The 20,386-nt window shown below is 39.7% G+C and overlaps 1 long non-coding RNA gene across 2 annotated transcripts in view; it reads left to right on the top strand.

Moving 5' to 3' along the window:
* Positions 1–2,899, top strand: part of LOC116667639 — a 60,920-nt gene extending 58,021 nt beyond the window's left edge. For both annotated transcript variants that reach the window (XR_004324566.1, XR_004324565.1), the window contains 2 exons: positions 1,149–1,282; positions 2,414–2,899. This is a non-coding gene — a long non-coding RNA (uncharacterized LOC116667639). The remainder of the gene's footprint in view (positions 1–1,148; positions 1,283–2,413) is intronic.
* Positions 2,900–20,386: the final 17,487 nt, after the last annotated feature.

Raw genomic sequence — 20,386 nt, 5'->3', positions numbered from 1 at the left:
TTTTTTAGAGCAAGACTCTACCACCACCATTTTAATTGATAATAAAAATTATCAATCTAAATATGGAAATAGTCCATCTTTGGGGTCAACAGATAGTGCAGAAGAGCTACATTTTGGAGACATGAACTGATCTAAACTTATGTCTAGTTGCTTGTTTTAGAAGTGAATTATATCTCCAGTTATTCATGTTTATAGTAGTCCGTAAACTGTAAAACAGTCCATTGCATTCAGTAATGATAAGAATGCGTTAAGAATGTAATAGCGCTAAGTCTTCTTATATCAGCTTTCCCTACTGGAAAAAGCAAAATTAATTGTAATCTCCTCTGTCAAAGGCCAGTAGTGATTCCCTATCTCAAAGGCATTTCCAAACACCGAGTTTATATGGAGATTGGTAAATTATCTCAGAGCAATATGTTGGTTTACAGAAGGAGGTTTAAAATCAACTTTTCAATTTATTCAATGATTTTACAATAAATCAACTGCCTTCTCTATGCAGTAAAATATTTTCTGTGAAACAGCACATCAGTTGGCTTAGAATCACAATTTTGTTGTTCTCTGTAAAATGTTATAGTGAGTAAAATTATATTTTTATGGTTGCATTGAGTAAAGAACACTCGTGCAATAGCTTTGATTTGCCAACCTAATTCTTATCCACATGAACTGCCACTCTCCACTGCATGTACCTTCTTCTTTAGTCATCTGGCCCTTTCTAAACACCATTCTTGAAGCTCTCCGTAATACCATTATTTTTTCTTTAATCTTGAAAGAACAGAGACAACTTCACGAACAATTTATGTATCTTTGGAGAGTATTTTAATATATGAGCAAAATTAATTGTACAGTAGTGTGAGGCTTTTTAGAATATTAGGTTCCTTCCTAGAGTTGACCAGCAGATCTCGTCGGTCTCAACTGCTTCACATAAAATCGTATTCAGACAGCTTGTCTGTGTATTTGTTACCTCATATGTTAGATCATCCTTTTTCCATCTCCCTGTAGAAAATGAAATTGTTTGGAAGAACACTGTGAATAAATCAGTTATTTTTTTTTCAACAAGGTGGAGCCATATGGGGCCAGTTTATTACAAGTTAGTTATTAATGTAAGAAGCTGATATGAGAATATTTACCCCATCATTTTTTTCCTATTGTAGGATGTATTAATGCTTACCAGACAGATATGAACCACAGTGACGCCACCAGCCACATATTAGATTATGTCTTGAAGCTTCTGTTGAAATGAGGAAATTAATTGAACGACTCAAAGAGGACTGTTTCCTGGATCCAGGTATGTTGGATATTTTTCTAGAGTCCAAATGCCACCTGTCGGTGGGAGGTTTCACTGCAAAGCGTATTAAAACAAGCAAAAACAACAAAGACCACAGGTTAGAACTGAGTGAGATATATTCACCAAATACAGGGATCACGTATTTGCCTGAACTATAGATTGGGCAAGTGGCTCATGGCTGCTTTGGAGAAAGTGAACATGTCCATAGAAAACTGTGATATTTAAAATTTTCTCCACTGGTACTGTTTCTATTTTCATACTTTTGGAATTTATCGCTTAACACGTGATACCTAAATCACCATATTTCTTGGAATTACCTAAAAGTTTTAAACTCAGAACCGTCCTTTATTTGTATCGTAGCTATGGACTAGACTAGAAGGGAGTTCCCGAGGAAGAAGTAGGTCACAAAAGCAAGGTTAGAAAGAACATGAAGGTAATTTTCAGTTATAAAAATTGGCCGAAATAAAGTACATGTCATAGTTATAAAATAACTTAAAAGATAGTTGTGTAAGCTGCTTGACTGGAATCAGATAACCAAGGTGAAAGTCAAACACGACAAAAGAGAGGAAAACTATCACCAACTAAATAAAGCAAAGGAAACTAATCCCAGTAAAGGAACAAATATTCAAACCAAAGGAACAAACGAGAGAGACCGGAAACTAATCGTAGGCACTCCTGTTTCTACTTTCCTCATGTAGCTGTCATGTTCTCTTGGTTCAAGACCTCGAGTCCACCCGTGTGGTTCAGATGCCTCTCCTGTTTTATCACAGGACTTCCCCGTTGCACTGTGACTGTTGATTCATGTCTTTACTTGTTGACAGGGGACTGGGACTCAAGTCTTCCTCACCTCTATGTACAGTGGTTCGCACAATGCCTGGCCAAAATAACTGCTTATAATTAATTGTTTGTTGGAAGAATGAATAAATGCCAAGTTCACAACTCCTACAAAGGCCAAGTGGGTGAATGAAAAACTTTATTGTCTACATCCCTTTGCTAGAATATAAACCCCATGAGGTCAAGAATTTTTATGTTTATCTGAAATACTTCTTGGCTCACAGTAGGTGTTCAATAAACATTAAGTCAGTAAATAAGTGAAAATGTCATTGATTCATTCATTTGCTTATTCAACAGATACGTACTGAGGACCCACGATGTTCCGGGTATTGTTCTAGGCTGTTTATCCGGTCCCACTACAGTCACCCACCCACCCACCCAGGGTTTTGGCTAATGATGATGGCTTTTGACTGGTATTGATAATTTAGTGAAGCATCTCTCTTCAGTTCCCTCCCTTTGCTCTTCCAGATCGTTACATGTCTCTGCTGCTTTTCTTCCAGTTGCTCTGCCATAGTTTATTCCTTCTCACCTTCATTTGTCTTCCACTCTTTTCAGAAGTGAGGTAAGAATGACATAGTCAAGCAATTTAAGTACCATAAGACTGTTAAGTGTCCAAGTCCTTTTCCTGTCTTTAAAGTATTTCTGTCCACTTCCTTTACGTTTCAACCTATTGTGAACACCTTCAGCCAGTACACATATGTATTAAAACATTTCTCATTATTCAATTTTATCAACTTTTCCATTTTAATGGGTTATATTGTAAAAGGATCTTGTATTATTTTACATTGTGTATGCATGCGGGAAGTTAACTCTGATGATCACCTAAAGATAAACTTTCATAATACACTTTATAACTTCCCTGTCATTTGAAGACCCTCTACATTTTAAAGAATGACCTTAAATAAAATTCATTTTCCTAAGCATTCTTCAGCTAGGTGGCAGGTAAGACGTGTAAGGTATATGAAAGAAACAATTTTTGTACGTTTACTTTTCACTAATGAATCCCCTGCATTGAGAGCGGTGCTGAGAACACAGCAGGCACTCAATAAATATTTGTTGAATGCATGAATAAAAGATACGACATGAAAATGAATAGTGAATACACTTAGGTGAAGATAAAGATGGCATTGGTGAATGCGGGTGATCGATCCAGTTAAAACCTTTATAGATCAGTTAGTATGAGACAGCGCTAATTGTTTTATGTCTTTGATTTGTAAACACAAGTTTATTGGGCTCATAATTTTCTTTTGATTTCTTGGAATAAGGGAAAATATGAGCAGGACTTTGAAAATCCTGGCCAGGTGAATTTTGAAGGGTTGGTACAAAGCTAAGTTTTCCCCTTTAACCCTTAGTGTTGCATTAAAAGAAACATGCACTCTGAGGGATGGTCTGGAGTCTGTGAAGCCACTGCAGCACATCCGGAGTGAGTCTTGGAGATTTCTAACTGCAGAACAGATGCGTGGGTCCGGGGAGGGGGAGGATGGGGTGGTCTCAAATCTCAGAGGGCAGGATGAAAGTAAATATCAAATGAGTATCCAATTAGATAATATATTCACAGCAAGAGTTCAAGAAATGATAGCCATAAGCTATTTTTTAATCTTTTTTTAAACACCTTTATTGTGGTATGGTTCCTGTAGAGTAAACTACACATATTTCAGATGTACCATTTGATGAATTTTGATAGATGTATACACCAATGAAACCACTACCAAATCAAGACAGCTAACATTTCCATCACTCCCCAAGAGGTGCAATTTTCTAATCCTCAATTTATCCCTTCCTATCCCCCTTACCCCCTGGTAACCATAAGTTTGTTCTCTATGTCTGTGAGTCTGTTTCTGTTTTGTAGATAAGTTTATTTGTGTCCTTTTTTTAGATTCCATGTATAAGTGATACCATATGGCATTTTTCTTTCTCTTTCTGGCTTACTTCACTTATAATGATGATCTCCAGGTGCATACATGTTGCAGCAAATGGTGTTATTTTATTACTTTTTATGGCTGAGTAGTATTCCATTGTGTTTCTATAGGTGTGTATATATGTACACGTACACACACACACCCCCCACATTTTCTTTATCCAGTCATCTGTTAATGGACATTTGGGTTGTTCCCATTTCTTGGCTTTTGTAAATAGTGCTGCTGTGAACATTGGGGAGCATGTGTCTTTTTGAATTATATTTTTCTCCAGGTATATGCTCAGGAGTAGGATTGTTGGATCATATGGTAAGTCTATTTTTAGTTTTTTAAGGACTCTCCATACTGTCCTTCATAGTGACTGCACTGATTTACATCCCCACCAACAGTGTAGGAGGGTTCCTTTTCCTCCACACCCTTTCCAGTATTTATCATTTTGAATGATGGCCATTCTGACTGGTGTGAGTGGTATCTCATTGTAGTTTTGATTTGCATTTCTCTAACAATGAGTGATGTTGAGCATCTTTTCACATGCTTGTTGGCCATCTGTATGTCTTCTTTGGAGAGATGTCTGTTTAGGTCTTCTGCCCATTTTGTGATTGGGTTGCTTGTTTTTTTATATTAAGATGTATGAGCTGTTTGTATATTTTAGAAATTAGTCCCTTGTTGGCTGCATCACTTGCAAATATTTTCTCCCATTCTATAGGTTGTCTTTTCATTTTGTTAATAGCATCCTTAGCTGTGCAAAAACTTTTAAGTTTAATTAGATCCCATTTGTTTGGTTTTGCTTTTATTTCTATTACTCCAGGAGCTGGTTCAAAAAATATATTGCTGCTATTTATGTCCAAGAGTGTTCTGCCTATGTTTTCCTCTAGGAGATTTATGGTATCTGGTCTTACGTTTAAGTCTTTAATCCAGTTTGAGTTTATTTATGTATATGGTGTTAGAAAGTGTTCTAATAAAGTACAATGTTAGCTGTGGGTTTCTCAAATATGCCTTTTATTATGTTGAGGTATTTTCCATCTATGCCCACTTTCTGAAGAGTTTTTAATCTTAACTGGATGTTGAATTTTATCAAAAGCTTTTTCTGCATCCATTGAGATGATCATATGATTTTTATTCTTCAATTTGTTAACATGGTGTATCACATCGATTGATTTGTGGTTATTGAAAAATCCTTGCACCCCTGGGATAAATCCCGCTTGATCACGGTGTATGATCCTTTTAATGCATTGTTGGGGTCGATTTGCTAGTATTTTGTTGAGGATTTTTTGTATCTATATTCATAAGTGATAATTGGCCTGTAATTTTCTTTTTTGTGTGATATCCTTGTTTGGTTTTGGCATCAGGGTGATTATGGCCTCATAGAATGAGTTTGGAAGTGTTCCTTCCTCTGCAATTTTTTGGAATAGTTTCAGAAGGATAGGTGTTAATTCTTCTCTAAATGTTTGGTAGAATTCACCTGTGAAGCAGTCTGGTCCTGGACTTCTGTTTGTTGGGAGTTTTTAAATTACTGATTCAATTTCAGAACTGGTAATTGTTCTATTCATATTTTCTACTTCTTCTTGGTTCAGTTTTGGTAAATTGTACCTTTCTAAGAAATTGTCCGTTTCTTCTAGGTTGTCCTTTTTGTTGGTATACAACTGCTCATAGTAGCCTCTTATGATCCCTTGTATTTCTGTGGGGTTGGTTGTAACTTCTTTTTCATTTCTGATTTTATTAATTTGGGTTCTCTGCTTTTTTCTTGATGAGTCTGACTAAAGGTTTATCAATTTTGTTTATCTTTTTGAAGAACAAGCTTCTAGTTTCACTGATCTTTTCTTTTCTTTTCTTTCTTTCTTTTTTTTTTTTTTTTTTGTCTCTGTTTCATTTATTTCTGTTCTCATCTTTAGGATTTGTTTTCTTCTACCAGCTCTGGGGTGTGTTTGTTCTCTGGCTGCTCTAGGTGTCAGGTTAGGTTACTCGAGATTTTTCTTGTTTCCTGAGGTAGGCTTGTATCACTATAAACTTCCCTCTTAGAACTACTTTTGCTGCGTCCCAGAGGTTTTAGATCATTGTGTTTTCATTTTAATTTATCTCAAATTATTTTCTGATTTCCTCTTTGGTTTATTCAGTGATCCATTGGTTGTTTAGTAGCATATTGTTTAGCCTCCACGTGTTTGCAGTTTGTTTTTTTTCTTGTGGTTGATGTCTAACCTTATAGAGTTGTGGTTGGAAAAGATGCTTGGCACTATTGCAGTTTTCTTAAATTTACAGAGGCTGGCTTTGTGGGCCAGCATGTGGGCAATTCTGGAGACTTCCATGTGCACTTGAGAAGAATGTGTAGTCTGTTGCTTTTGGACAGAATGTTCTGTAGACATCAGTTAAGTCCATCTGGTCTGATGTGTTATTTGGGGCCTGTATTTCCTTATTGATTTTCCTTCTGGATGATCTGTCCATTGGTGTAAGTGGGGTGCTAAGGTCCCCCACTATTACTGTGTTATTGTCCATTTCTCCTTTTATGTCTGTTAAAAGTTGCCATATATATTGAGGTGCTCCTATGTTGGGTGCATATATATTTACAATTGTTATATCTTCTTGGATTGATCCCTTGAGCATTGTGTAGTGTCTTTCTTTGTCTCTTATAACAGTCTTTATTTTAAAATCCGTTTTGTCTGGTATCAGTATTGTTACTCCAGCTTTCTTTTGGTTTCCTTTTGCATGGAATATCTTTTTCTGTCCCCTTACTTTCAGCCTGCATGTGTCTCTAGCTCTGAAGTGGGTCTCTTGTAGACAGCATACACGTGGATCTTGCTTTGGTATCCATTCAGCCAGTCTATGTCTTTTGGTTGGAGCGTTTAATCCATTTACATTTAAGGTTGCCATCAATAAGTATGTTCTTATTGCCATTTTGTTAATTGTTTTGGGTTTGTTTTTGTAGGTTTTTTTTTTTCTTTTTGTTCTCTTGTGGTTTGATGACTAGAGAATTTCCTTTAACATTTGTTGTAAAGCTGGTTTGATGATGCTAAATTCTTTAAGCGTTTATCTATGAAGCTGTTGGTTTCTGCATCAAATCTGAATGAGAGCCTTGCTGGATAGAGTATTCTTGGTTGTAATTTTTCCCCTTTCATCACTCTAAATTAAATACATTGTGCCATTCCCTTCTGGCCTGTAGTTTCTGCTGAAAAATCAGCTGATAACCTTATGGGAGTTCCTTTGTATGTTATTTGTTGCTTTTCTCTTGCTGATTTTAATATTTTCTCCTTACCCTTAATTTTTGTCAATTTTATTACCATGTGCCTTGGTGTGTTCCTCTTTGGGTTGATCCTCTGTGGAACTCTCTGTGCTTCCTGGACTTGGGTGAGTGTTTTCTTTCCCAAGTTAGGGAAGTTTTCGATCATTATCTCTTCAAAATTTTTCTTAGTTCCTTTCTCTCTCTTCTGAGACCTCTATAATGTGAATATTAGTGCACTTCATGTTGTCCCATAGGTCTCTTAAATTATCCCTTTTTTCATTCTTTTTTCTTTGTTCTATGGTAGTGCTTTCCACTAATCTGTCTTCTAGCTCACTGATCTGTTCTTCTGCCTCATTCTTGGTTCCTTCTAGTGTGTTATTCATTTCAGTGATTTTATTCTTCAACTCTGTTTGGGTATTCTTTATATTTTCCAACTCTTTGCTAAAAACTTCACTCCGTGCATCTATACTCTTCTTGAGTTCTCCGAACATCTTTGCCATCATTACTTTAAACTCTTTCTCAGATAAATTGCCTATCTCCCCATCACTTATTTCTTCTTCTGGGATTTTATCTTGTGCCTTGGCCTGGGAGATATTCCTCTGCTGCCTCAAACTGTCTATCTTTCTATTTGTATTTTTTAGGTAGGTTAGTTACATTTCTCGACCTTGGAGAGGTGGTCGTCTATGGGAGACGTCCTGTGCGTCCCAGCAGTACACACCTCTCTTGTCACTCAAGGGCCAGGGTCTAGCTGGTACCAGTATGGAATCTGGCCTGTGTTTTTGGATTCCTTCCACAGGCTTTGGGATTGTTGTTTTTTTATTTCTGGTATCCGCCCCCTGGTGGATGAGGCTCGAATAGAGGCTTATGCAGCTTTCCTGGTAGGAGGAGCCAGTGTCTGCCCACTGCTGGGTGAAGCTTGGTCCTGGACCTCTGGGGAGTAGAGCTGTGGCCAGAAGCATTTTTGTGGCTCAGGACCTCTGCTGATGGGTGTGGCTGTGTTCCCATCCCAGTCTGTTGTTTGGCCTGAGGCTTCCCAGTCCTTAAGCCTACAGGCTGTTGGGTGGGGCTAGTCTTGGTGCTAATGATCCAATCAAGATATCAGCCTCCCAGAAAGCTCATGTAGATTAACACTCCTGGAATGTCTGCCACTAGCTTTTATGTCCCCTGCAGCCATCCCCTACCTCCCCAGGAGACCTTCCAAAACCAGCAGGCAGGTCTGGCCCAGGTTCCTATGAAATCACTGCCTCTCCCCTTGGTCTTGGTGCCTGAGGGATTCTGTGTACACTTCCCTAGAGGGTGAAGTCTCTGCTTCCCCCACTCCTGTGGGGCTCCTGGAGTTAAGCCCCCCTGTCCTTCAAAACCAGATGTCCTGGGGTCTCCCCCAACCAATGCCAGAACCCCAGGCTGGGGACCCTGACATGGGGCTCAGAATTCTCTCCTGTGGGTGGGCCTCTGCAACTTAATTATCCTTCAGCTTGTGGGTCGCCCACGCGGGGAGTGTGGGGCCCGATTATATCACAAGCATGCCCCTCCTCCCACTGTGGTTCCCTCTTTATGTCTCCAGTTGAAGAAGATCTTTTTTCCTAGGTTCCAGTCTTTTTTTTTTTTTATCAATAGTTGTTTAGCAGTCAGTTGTGGTTTTGTTGTAGCTGCGAGGAGAGGCGAGCTCCTGGTCCTACCACTCCATCTTGCCTGGAAATCTAGTCTTACTGTAAGTTCTTTTTAACGAGTCTGACAATTCTTTCATTTTGTATTACACTTATGCCTTTTCATACATGCGCCACACACACCATTCATCTGATAAAAAGGACAGACACTGACCATGGCTTATAGGCATTAAATTATGACTAGAATTATTCATGTCAGATACAAGAGAGACACGTATTAAAACTGAACTTAGAAAATCCTTTTTCCACATCACAGGGGATAATTCGTTTTTCAAAATCTTCATATCCCACAGTGTAAATATGGCAGTTTAGGAAGATTTGAGATGGAGCAAGTTTACTTATTCTAAAGCAATAAGGAAATACGTATCTTCCTTTTCCCTCATCAACTTGAGTAACAGAAATATTTTAGGTAGCAGAGTATAATCATCCAAACACTTGTGTTTCTAGGAAGATTCATGGAAGCTCAGAGCAAAGGCGAGCCAGAGCCTCCTTGATTGTTTTCTCTAGGACCTGTTGCAGTGCAATCAGTAGAGGAAAAAAAAATGACCGTGCAAGTAAGACCCCCTTGCCGAATGCCCGTAAGAGGAGAAAGGAACAAGATCCAGCGTGGACAGCTGTTTGCTCCCTAATCTCTGCCTCAGAAAGTGCCTGTGAGGCAGCGCTGCCAGCCCTTGTCTCCTTTCCTCAGTGCGCTTCCCGACAAGTTTCTGTACTTTTCCCACACACTTTCAGCCAGGAACTGTGTGATAAGTAGAGGGTACATTACGTTTCAGATACCATGATTTGGCCCACACATCTGACTAGTAATTTGTTCACCGCAAATGTGTTTGGCCAACACATTTTATATCTGAACTCTGCTCTGGCAGTCTCTAAAATTATGGTTCAGATATAATGGTAAACCTTTCAGTGAAGGTCATCTACCCTAAAATCACAAAGTTAGGAAAACGTGCCACTTGTATTATGCAAAAAAGGATACCACTGATGCGAGTGGACTGCAGCTGGAATTGGTTAACTTCAGCAATCCTTCCTCAGCGTGGAAATCTAGAGCCGGAAGTAAGTTGAAGCATCTTTCAAAATGAGCATTTCTTCACGTTTCTCTGACTGTGGAAATAAAATATGAATAGAACGAAAGAACTGTGAGAATCTAAATATTATTTCAAGTTTTAAAATGCTGTAGCTATTTAATATTTCACTTGGCTAGCATATTTAAGCTAATTATTGGTATCCGAATGTATGCATTGGTTTCATCCTTTGCAGAGGAACATCAAACTTGAAATTAACTGCAACTTCACACTAATTAGTAATTACTAATTAAATCAGCAAATCAGTTTCTGCCAAAAAAATCTCATTCTAACTCCATGAACACCAAAGGCCTTTAAAAGACGGGGGGAAAATGTTAGCTAAATCTTATTTCTAAATTAATTTGTACTTTTACTTTTAGCCTCCCTTTATAACCACATTGTAGTATATCACCTACTTTTTAGTGAAACACGATGTGTCCTCCTTTGGTGTGTGTTAGTTCATTTATTCCTTCCCTCACGCATTCTCCGTATCTGGTAGCTTTCTTTGGTTGCAGTCTATGGCTGTAGACCATGGCAAAGATGAATAAATGAGTGAATTGTTCCATCGACATGGAAGATAATGAACTAATCTTTTTTTAAAGTCAAAACCAGAGGCACTCTATTGACCCAGGAAAGAAAACAGATGGATATACAGTTCTTTTTAAGGTACCACTGCATTAGATTAATATGCTTCTAATATTTTGTGTGTGAGAGAGTGAGGGAGAGATATGGGGGAGAGTATGTGTGAGAGAAGGAGGGAGAGAGTCAGAGAGGGAGAGACAGGAGACGGGAGAGAGAAAGAGGAACAAGGAGGGAGAGAAAAGAGAGGAGAGGTTGAGGAGAGGAGAGAGAGAAAGGGGGACAGAGTGGGTAGAGGAGGGGAAGAGTGAGAGGGAGAGAGATGGGAGTGGGGGTAGATAATGAGGGAGACAGACAGACAGAAGGGGGAGGAGACAGAGGGAGAGTGAGGGAGGAGGAGAGGGAGAGAGGCAGAGAGAAGAGAGGGGGAGACAGGAGATGGGGAGATAGAGGAATGAGGGAGAGAAAGAGGGAGAAGCAGAGAGAGGGATGGGGAGAGAGGGGAGAGAGACAGAAAGGGGGAGATGGAGGGGAGCATGATGGAGAGAGACAAGCAGGAGAGAGTAAGAGGGAGGGAGAATCAGAGGGACAGATGGGGAGAGAAAGGACAGAATGAGGGAGGGAGAGACAGGCAGAGAGATGGGGAGGAGGGGGGCGTGAGGGAAGGAGAGAGAGAGAAAGAGGCAAAGAGAGAGAGACTGGGAGAGAGCGAGAGAGGGAGTGAGGGGAGATAGAAGAGAGAGAAACAGAAGGGAGAGTGGGAGGCAGAGTGACCAAGACAAGCAGACAGAAGGAGAGAGAGACAGAAAGGAGGAGGGAGCATGAAGGAGACAGAATGATTGGAAAGGAAAGGAGAGAGGGATGGAGGGGGTGGAGAGAAAGGGCAAGTGGAGAGACAGCAGACAGAGCGGGGGGTGGGGGAGAGACAGACAGTGGGAAAGACGGTGGGGGGAGAGATTGAGGGTGAGAAAGGCAGAGGGAGAGAGAGAAGGAGAGGGAGGGAGGGAGAGGACAGGGAGAGTGAGGAGAGATGGAGGGAGAGAGGAGCGAGGGAGGAGAGAGAGACAGGGGGAGAGAGAAGAGAATGAGGAAGGGAGAAAGAGTGAGGAGGAGGGAGAGAAAGAAAGAAAGAGTAGGAGAGGGACAGAGAGACTGGGGGAGGGGGGAAGAGGAGAGAGGCTCAGCTCTCCGTCAGGGCCAGGCAGCCAGCACCTGCACAGAAATGCTCTCCCCGAGACCATATCCATGGGTGGGCAGGCCTTTTCCTTTTTTTTTTTTTTTAACAGCTTTATTGTAGTGTGTTCCTGTACAGTAACCTACACATGTCTCAGATACACAACTGGATGAATTTTGATAGACGTACACACCTATGAAACCACCACCACAATCAGTTAACATTTCCATCGCTGCCCAAGAGGTGCAAGTTTCTAACTCCCAGTTTCTCCCTTCCTTTGCCTCTCTGTTGATTCTTCCCTACTAGGGATCTGTCATTTTTTTCTTGAGAAGAAACTTTTAAATGGCCTAGTGTTCCCTTACTTCCAAAAAAGCTTTTTATTTTGATATAATTTCATAGAGAAGTTGCAAAAATAGTGAAAAGAACTAAATGTAGCCTTTATCCAGATTACCCAAACATTAAGGCCTCTCTTCGCTCTGTGTGCGTGGGTGTGTGTGTGTATCATGCTCTGTTTGAGAGTGAGCTGCAGAAATAATACCTCTTTAACCCTGTGATAAAGGGTCTAACTCCATTTTTCTGATTGACTGTCGACAGCTTTGAAACCTCACTCCCACCTCCTCCCCTCTGAGCAATCTGATTGGAAAGTCTGGTGCCTTCCTTCAGTGCCTTGGGGGAGACTGAGACCATGCAAGCCCCATCGTGACTGTGGGAACCCCAGTCTGGCCCCACCCCCGACACCACGAAAACCCTGAGCCAGCCTCCCAGCTTTGCTCCCTGGGACCTGCTGAGGAGACTTGCCCCGTTCTCCCAAGATACATCAGTTGTGTGAGCAGTAAGCCGTCTCACCCCCTCTTCGGGTGCGCATGGCATCATACGCCTCCGTGCTGAAACAGAACTCGGGGGGAGGGGCCGTCGGCAGGGTGATCACGACCAACCCTAAATCTACACAATTCACAGGGTAATCTCCAAAACCAGGAAATTAACACTGATACGCCTTGATTATCTAACCTGCAGACCCTTTTCAGGTCTCCTCATTGGCCCAGTAACGTTCCTTAAAGCCAAAGGAGATCTTGGATCACATTGTTAGTCAGGTGGCGTGCCTATGCCCCACCTTTATCTTGAACAGTCCCAGAGTCTCCCTGCTCCCCCACGACACTGACGTTTGTAAGAGTGCTGCTCCGTCGTCTTGTGGAGCGTGTCTCAGTGTGGGTTAGATGCTTCTTGCTAAGTAAGTTCAGGCTGCTGCGCTGGAAGCCCCTTGTCCCTGCCTGCTGGCTTTGTGCCTTTGGTCTGTCAAAGGGCTTCTGGTGCCTGTCATCCAGTAGTAGCTCTCAGGTAGGAATAAATTCCAGTACAAATCCAGACTTAAATCTTGACTCTCCAAGGGCTGAGCCAAGACCACCGGACAGTGCTGTTCTCCTGGACCTCTTGCTATTGACTTTAGGGTGACAGAAGGTGTCAATTACTGAGAGGTGGTGGACAGAGAGTTGTATCATTTGTGCTTTTGGAAACTTTGTAAAAGTTTTCCTCTCTTGAGTCAGGCTTGGCTGAGACTGGACACAAGAGATGCCTTAGTAAAACCCCTTGAATAAACCTTTCTGCCTCTTCTGTGAAGTTACCCTAGACATTCAAAGAACTGCCAAAAAGCTAAAGAAAAAGGTGTAGCTTCCAGTACTCATAGCACTATTAGGAGTTGGACTGATTGATGATTCTCACATTTTTATGTAGACTTTTTTGGATTGAGAAACATGTACTACTTTCATAATCAGAAAATAAGTATGATACAGTTTTTCAATTAAAAAAAAACCAAATCTACCCCTGACCGAATCTGTTTCTTACTCTAATTATTCTCTCCTTCCCTTTGAAGCTAAGTTCTTGGAAGAGTAATGGCCACTTATGTCCCTACCTCCTCATGTCCCATTCAGTTCAGCAGTGACCTCCTCAGCGTCACTTCTCCAGCCTCCAGGGGCATTTAATCAGTTTTGGCTGCTTCTTCCATTGGCATCCAGTTGAACATCATCTTTATTTGCATGGCTTGCTCCTCCCACCCCATAAAGACTGCCCTTCCTCACTCAGGGTCCCACACACGTCCTCCTCACTGTTCAGTGAACGCGTACGCTTCTGTGGGTTCAACTCCCACTTTCCCACAGTGATCCAACATCCTCGCCTGTAGGCTAGTCCTCTCCCAGACTCCAGGATGTCAGGCTCACGTCCTCTGTAAAGCCTGACGAGCACTTCAGCCTCCGTTGTTACCTCCTTTATGCCCTTGAGTTGTTTGTATACTCAGCACTCAGCGATTCTAAGGTTCGGACAATCTTCCAGGTCATAAATACGAGTCATATTAGATCCTTCCCTGGTTCTCCACATATAAGTCCTATTGAATCCAGCTCCTATATATATCTTCTCCTGTGTCCCTTCTAGTACCTAGCTATAATGAGAAGTTTGGTATCGATTCATAAAAACCCTATGCGGTATGTGTTTCAGAGATTTCAATTCTATCCTTTTTTTGGTTTCTTCTATCAGTTTCCAAGTATCTCCACACTTGAAAAATCCCCACTATTTTCACAATGACATTCATCATAAATCTATAGACTATTTAGGAAAAGCTTCTGGGACTTTCTGCAAAAATCAGAGAAAACAGCTGAAAGATACAAACATCCACTTATTGGACCTAATGATTTAGAACGAGTGCCAATTTTTAGAGAAAACAATTGAGGCATTCAATCACCGCTTTTTAAATTTCTCCTGACAGTGAAAGATCATCATCTTTTCTAATTTCTCCTGGCATTATGCTTCAAAATTGTTTTATTGTTCAATATAAGTATCAGTTTTCTTACACTTTCTTGCTGCATTGATGACTTCTTTACATCTGGGTGCCGATCTTCAAGGAACCACTCTAAAGCTTGGCATTTCACCATACATTGTTCAGGTCGGATTCCAGGTGTTTGCAAATATGTTTGTGCTTGATTGACTTCATCTAAAACTTCAAATTAGAAAAAAGATAACTCAGGAAATAAAAATCCCATTCATTAGAGAGCAAAGTATAAGCTTATCTTCGTGGATCCATATTTCGTCTTAGATCACACAGCACTTCAACGGTTGGGATTAACTTTTCAAAATGTGCCTGTGTGACCTGCACAGCTTCACAATGAACATCCCAGCTTGTCTGGGAAAGTCTCTCCACTGTTACACTTCCATTCTGCAGTACTTTCCAGTAATGAGGTGAGACGAAAAAGAATGAATAATTTTTCCTCAAGGCTCCAAAAAGACACACCTGAAGACATAGTTCCACTGGAATGATTTCTGCAAAGATTCCAAGAATGATTATTCATAATGTCAAATGAGAACGTAGGACTGTTTACTGTTTCTCTGAACACCAGTGAGAGTATCAGTCACTGCTGCAACATTATTATATCCTTCCCCACTATGTGTAGACAAAAATCCTGTAGAAATGCAAATGTCTGTATCTTAAGTAACTATACTAAAAAGAACAGGATTCAAATAGGACAGGACTAAACAATGTATCATCTTCTACAAGCACTGACAATGAGGAGAAAATGTTGGTAAGAATGAAAATCATATAGAGAGAGAGAGACAGAGACAGAAAGAGTCTAGTGAAGACTAAGACCAAGATTCGATACAGAGGGGACAATTAATGGCATTCTAATTTATTCTGATATTGCCGCTTGGCGACTACTGGTTCCAGATGACTTGAGAGTTGATTTGTTTAAGAGAGGAGGTGTCTCCCGATTAGAGATGAACCTTCCCAGTCCAATGAGGAGGAAAAAAATAGCAGAGGAAGTGACTGACACATCGCAACTTCCTGGTTTTATAAAATCTTTACCAAATGGCAAAAGCAAGTTGAGAACTTGATTTATTCAAAAGCCCAAATTTATTTGCTTCCTTTTTCACTGCAGACTGAGACAAAAGTTGAAACATCCAGCTTTATAACTAGCTTTAAAACATAGTGGAAACTCAAACCTCAAATCCCTGAACTTGAGACACATGGACATTTCTGCTACTTAGAAATATGGAAGATATCAGCAGTGAAAACCAACACAAAACATTGTTGCTAAAACCCATCACACGGAAATATAAGGAAAGGAAAAATGGGGAGACATTTGACGTCATCTTTTTGACATACTACGTTCTTAGCTACAAACACCTTCCCATCTGGGGTCATAAAGAGGATGTCGTCTACAGACGGCACATTTTTGGAGCTGTTAGAATTACTCTCAAATTACAAGCTAATTTTGAAGAAACATTTTATTAAAGTTAAACATGTTATTCTTTCTGAAGGGAAAATAATTTCCTATTTGTCTCTGAAGATCTTCTGGAAAATGACATCAAATCAAAGATAGTAGTAGATATTTTCTAAAAAGTTGGAGTGATTTTTGTTGCTGAACTAATGCAAAGGGTTCATTGTCAATCCACTCCCGAGAGTCAGCGATTTTACCCAGTAGTAACCTTTACTAACAGCTTTAAGGATAAAGACCATCAAGAGACTCGGACAGAGCAGAGAGGTCTGGAGCCTCTCGCCCATCTCTGTGAGTCCATCTTTTCCATGCTGGACACAAGAACGACAGACGCATCTCCATGATTTTCAGGGGCATTCTTCACGTTGCACAGAACATTTAACTTATGAAATGTTTCCATAGTATACCTCAGAATGTGGTACAGAGCTTAGGGGAAGCTCTCTAGGAAGTCGTGCCTTGGAGATTATGAGTTTATTTATTACAAGTAATCTTTTATCCAGAGATGTCCCACTCATCATACCTCTTCCTCCTAGCAAACCTCACTGGTTCACTAGTACCTGGACGTCCATTTGACAAGAAGACAGACTAGTCTTTTCTTGCCCCCAGAGGTGTGCCTCCTTCCTATTAAGGGAGTGAGTGATCTCAGGCCAGATCTGCAGTTCCTTCCCTCTCTAATTCTTTCTGTATTTCCTTCCTCCACATGCAAAGGAAAAGGAAATGTCCACACTGAAGGTGATAAAATTAAAATAAAGGAATCTTTCTCAGGCTTCTTTCCCATTTCTGGAAAGACTGCTGCTAAGCTAACAGGAAAGGCTTCAGAACAATAGATAGTGATGTATGGAAGATAGTTTGGGAGAGATTCATAAAAAACCCAAGTCAGTATAAATCTAGAGATTGCAATACTGTCTGTTTCTTCTAACAGCTTTCAAATGTCTTGAGTTGAAAAATTTCTACTAAATATCTCTGCCAGTGAACTCACCACAAATTTCTATTATATTTGATAAAATATTCTGGAATTTTTCTTCTGGGGAAAAAAATCAAACAAAGGGGCTGAAAGATAGCGAACTTTTAAATTATCCTATCCCTGGCTTCAGAGTGTCTGGTTCTTAGTGACCCTTGAATTCAGGTATTCAAATATTACTCTTTCCATTTGCTTTTTTTTTTTTTTTTTTTTTTTTTTTTTTTTGTCTTGTGAGCTTCAGTGAGTTGATCTTGTTTCTTGTTGGGAAAAGTACCCCATCCCAAATCTCTCTTAAAATCCAGGATAAGTAAGAACCAGCTGCTAGTTTCACAACCATCTTGCAAACAAGTTTTTTTTTCTCCAAATTTCTGAAAGACTGAAAAAAAAAAGTTTGTTCAGTGTTATTTGTATCCTTCTAAAAATTTGCACTTTGATCTTTTAATTACACAAATATAATAATGGTTGTGTAAATAATCATCCAGGAACAAGTTAGTGAATTTTAATGAAATCAAACACCTGCAAAAAGTAAAATTTAAGCAACTACTACTAAGTCACACTGTTTATGTAGCATTCTATTTCCTTGTTCTTTAGTATTAAAACAGAAATTTAAAAATACATTATATTGTAAAGGTATATATTATACTGTATGAACTAAAACTACCCAGAGATAGTTGAGAAGTCTCTATAACAAAACAGATTATCCTTGTTGCATGTGTGTCACATGGCAATTAAGTGTAACTATACTATTGTCCAGTACCTCTGAATATCTGAGATAGTCTGCTTAGGCACTGCTAGTAAAACTCTTTTCATCAGAATTCCTAGAATTTATTTGATGGGAAAATAAACACATCATGTGCCTTACAATGCACTTCAAATGGGCTCTGAATATACTCTGTCTAACCACAGACTATGAGTCTATTCCCCGCTGACTGATATTTCAACTCAGTAAGACAGTCTTCTGGAAGTATCCTACACCCCTAGTAAATATTTTCCAAAAAGCTGGCCAAAACAAAAATACTTCTGCCTCATCTATTACCACTTATATGTACCAGTATTGCTTGCTCCCATCAACAGTATTCTATTTTGGCTGACTTTTCATAATCTACAGCATATTATGTTTTTTAATTCATTCCATCTTTCATTCAGCAAACATTTATTAAGTACCTTCTAAGTGCCATTAAGGTTCTGAGAATATAAAGATAAAAGATGTGATTCCTTCCTTTTGCAAGATAATTATCTGGAAAGGCAGACAAATAGTAAATTTGGTAGATGCCAACACAGAGGGTCCTTAAGAGACTGGAGGGTATCTATCTGAGAATTTACTCTGAAGGCCTGGGGTTTGGAGGATGTTAGGGAGGGCTTGGAAAGTTGTTAACTGAAAAGGAATAAAATCATACTAAAAAAAAATCACTCTGGCCTACTAATTAGTGCTGGGAAGTCCAGCTAATAATCACAATTTGCATGTCATTAAAGGAAGGAAACCTAGAGAAGAGATTTGAAAACATGGCCATCAATCTCTCGTGATCACCAAATATCAGATTACTCACCTCACCAGGGCGTGGGGCCATGGCTTCTTCATCTTTGTATACCAGACCATAATATTAAGCACTGGCTCAAAAATGCTTTTTGAACCAAAATAAAGGTAATATTTCTGACAGTTGAAACAGAAATTTTGAATTATCTATATATCACTCCTCTGTCCCCCACAGAAGAAAAAACTTGACAAATAATGTAGAACTGTATTTTTTATTAGCTTCCTGAGTGGACTGGATTTATATTCATCTTTTGTTTCTTTTAGATTCAATGCAAGGCACTAAAATGGTAGAATAATATCTATAAATTGGTGACTAAGAGAGTAAATAGCCAGAAAACCCACAATCTTCAAAATTGGCTACTGGGTAGTTCAGAACTGGCATAGTTCAGTCAACAAACGTGTGTTGAGGGCCCTGATGTTCACTGGGCGCTACAGATAGAAAAGCATAAGAGTTCCTAATTTATAGGATTATAAACTTCAAAGGAATATAATGGTGGGGTGACTGCAGTGGGAGGGAAGTGCTGGTAACCGCTATGGTGATAATGAGCGTGATGTGGCCACAAAGCTAGCATCACAGAATTATGGGAAACTCAGTCTAGTACCCGACTCTTGCAAGTTTGGGATGTAAATTATATAAGGCATACATTGTGCTAGCAAGTAATAATACTCATAAGCAGCTTATAATAAGTCCTCAAGAAAGGAAAGCTATTATAATTATTACTATTTCTCCCATCATCATCACCTTCCATCATGAAGGACAGTGCGCTGCCAGTCCCAGTCATTCCCAGGTGAACCTACATGCTGAAATGAACGATTTTCTAATTTTCCAGGTAAGATTATGGAAACGAGAGAGAAGCAGCAGCATTATCAATGACTTGAAGACTGTGAATAACATGCAGCTCCCTCTTCCTCCCAACCACTACACTGACCCAGGACGAGGACCATTATTAGCAGTGTCTGTGGCCATGGCAACCATCCTGCTCTGAAGTGAATTCAGCCCAAGGTACGCTGTGGTGGTTCTTTTTATTTTTATTGTTAAGCCTGTAGCACTGGGGATATTTCAAGCAATCAGCTAACTTACCCTCAAAGAGAGAAAAATCAAATAATGGATAGACAGTGGGCGGAGCAGGATGTTGAGAAATACTCACCACAAGGAGAAACGCTTAGACATAGACATTTATAACTAATTAAATTGTTATTCTTAGTCTGCCTCTTTTTACTCCCTCTACCTCCCACCCAAGTTGAAACAAGGATCCTATTGCCAAGTAAAGTTTGAGTGTTATGAAATAAAGAGCCCAAGATCTGATGGCGCCTTATTTCATTTTCTTTGAAACATCTTACGGCTCTGTAAACAGACCCTGTAAGATTCACCTGTTGGATGCATTGAGATCCAAAGTAAAGACATCTTCCTGAGAATTTATAAAAGTGCAATTAAATAAAATGAAGGACTCAGGGAATGAGACATGCCAGAATTGAGTCACTTATAATGTTAGAATTCTCACCCCATTTTCAATGTTGTACTTAAAACCTCTGTATTATTTCAGTACCCTTTTACATTAATAACTAATTTTTGATTCACCCATGAACTTTGACAAGGAGATTAACCTTGTTAAGGCTCAGTTTTTTCATCTGTAAAAAGGGCATAATATTACCCACCTCATAGGACTCTTCATGATGATTAACTTGAATAACGAATACCAGATGTCCAGCACAGGGCCTGGCACATAATCAGCTCCTCCATCCTCTATAAAATCTGCATTGTTTCTAATCTCTGCTTTCTTGTGATTCTCGATGTCTTGTGATGAGATACTCATAAGATTACCTCATTTCCATACTACACTAAAAGATACACCAAAAAAGTGATGAATCTGTGAAAAGTCACATAGTTAGTAGACCTAGAAAGTTTTG

This window comes from Camelus ferus, chromosome 12 (assembly GCF_009834535.1).
Source record: "Camelus ferus isolate YT-003-E chromosome 12, BCGSAC_Cfer_1.0, whole genome shotgun sequence".
Lineage (NCBI taxonomy): Eukaryota > Metazoa > Chordata > Mammalia > Artiodactyla > Camelidae > Camelus > Camelus ferus.
Note: the sequence above shows the minus strand (reverse complement) of the source record. Positions and strands in the feature narration are given on the sequence as shown.